Here is a 1,814-nt window from a genome sequence, read left to right on the forward strand (position 1 = left end):
CTCTATATATATATATATATATATATATAGTTGTTGTTGTTTTTATTTTTTTATTTATTTTGTTTTTTGAGGAAAACATATGTATAAATTTACTATTCACTTAGTGGTAGCTAGGTAATTTATGCAGGCATAATGAAAAAAAGGAAATAATCAACTTTGCAGGGCTCAGCTTCAGACCCAAACCTGTAAAGGAAAAGAGGGGGCTCAGACGCCTCAGGGACCAGGAAGTAACACAAATAAACACATCAGGCCAGGGACAGAGTAGAAGGCTTACTCGGAGAGTGAACCTCTACCGAGCTCCAAATGATTGTCCTATTTTGAAAACGCAGTTCAGATTCGCCAAGCCTTCTGATTGTCCAAGAGAAGTTGGAAATTCTGATTTTTATGTGAAACCTCTGGATTCTTAGAGGGTGGCTCCATTTTCTTGAAAACACTAGGTGAGTGAAATGGAGCTGACAGCCACTCTGCTGTACAGGTGGCGAAAGGCATGTCCCCTAACCCTGTTATGAGAATACCATTCTCCAGTCACCATCTGCCTGTTGCAACAGAGGCATCCAGGATGGGGTGCTTCTGCTTCAGTCTACACACATGGCGGCCCCCCCCTCCCCCAGCCCTGAAGAACAACTAACTCTACAGGGAAAAGTGAAAGGCTCAGCTAAGCCACCCAGGATAGCAGCAGATTGGCCTGCTTTCCTACAGGACTAAATGGCCGACTGTTCCTGTAGGAAGCCTTCAGGGCCTGGGAGGCTTTTATCTGTCTCAGAAGCCAGGGCAGCCTCTCGAAGGACTTCCAGATGCTCCTCAGCAGCTGACAGTGACTGGTCAATCCAATCCAGGCCTCCAGTCAGATGACAAGCATTTCCGGTCACCAGCACCAGATGACTGACAGACAGGAGCAAGGCAGTCGTCCGTGCATCCAGGAGCTTGGGGTCCAGCGGAGGGTACATGGACTTCACCACATCGTCCACTCTGGGGCTGATCCGCTTGGCCACCACGATGATGTCACTGACACTGGCAGAAGTCTTCATCTTGGCCCCAGAGCCCATCGTCATGGCAACGAGTTTTTCCGTCAGAGTGTGACAAATCTTCAGGATGGCAATGCAGTGGGACATGAGACCCGAAGCATCTTCAATCCAGTCTTCATTCTCCAGAATGGCCTCGATGTGGGGGTTGGTGATGACGACGTCATCCAGCTCTAACTCTGAGGGCTCCGACTGGGTCTCCATGGCTCCGATGCGGTCCACGATGGGCTTGGAATCATACCGCTTCAGCAGATCTCGGGGCCAGTAGTAAGGCTGCCTGCACACCACCACCAAGGCTGCAAAGGAAGCCAGAAAGATGGTAGCCAGCACCCCTATGGCAACAATCACCACCGTCTCCATGCTTCCCGGTAGCTCCCGACTCAGTCCCGCTCACATCTCCACACAGGCTAATGCCTGAGAGAACGCCAGGTCATAGCAGACCTGCGGCTGCGGCTCCCGGAGCGCCCGGTGCCTCCCGCGCCCCGCCGGTGGCGAAGTCCGGGCGCCGGCCCGGGGCGGCCCTCTGTTGTTGTTTTTAATAGTAGTGAAAGGAGCTGTCTTTGAGGGCCTTTTGTTCCCTTTGCTTTTCAAAGCAGTTAGGAAGAGAGAAGGGATGATGGGACTCTACAAGTCAGTCCTACTCTGCCAGTATTCACTCATGGCCACTGGTAGAGCATGCCAAGGAGTATAGGACCCAGCACAGCCTACCTCTCTGAGATGAGCAGGGAGAGCCCAGCTTCTGCAGGAACTGCATTAACAGCAGGCAGGGCCACCAGGCACCAGAGGAGACCT

The 1,814-nt window shown here is 51.8% G+C and overlaps 1 pseudogene; it reads right to left on the reverse strand.

Annotated features, from left to right (window-relative positions):
• Positions 1-701: 701 nt before the first annotated feature.
• On the reverse strand, positions 702-1,488 carry LOC143379670 (transmembrane protein 98 pseudogene; annotated as a pseudogene).
• Between the last annotated feature and the right edge of the window lie 326 nt (positions 1,489-1,814).

Source organism: Callospermophilus lateralis, chromosome 13 (genome assembly GCF_048772815.1).
Source record: "Callospermophilus lateralis isolate mCalLat2 chromosome 13, mCalLat2.hap1, whole genome shotgun sequence".
NCBI classification, from domain to species: Eukaryota; Metazoa; Chordata; class Mammalia; order Rodentia; family Sciuridae; genus Callospermophilus; species Callospermophilus lateralis.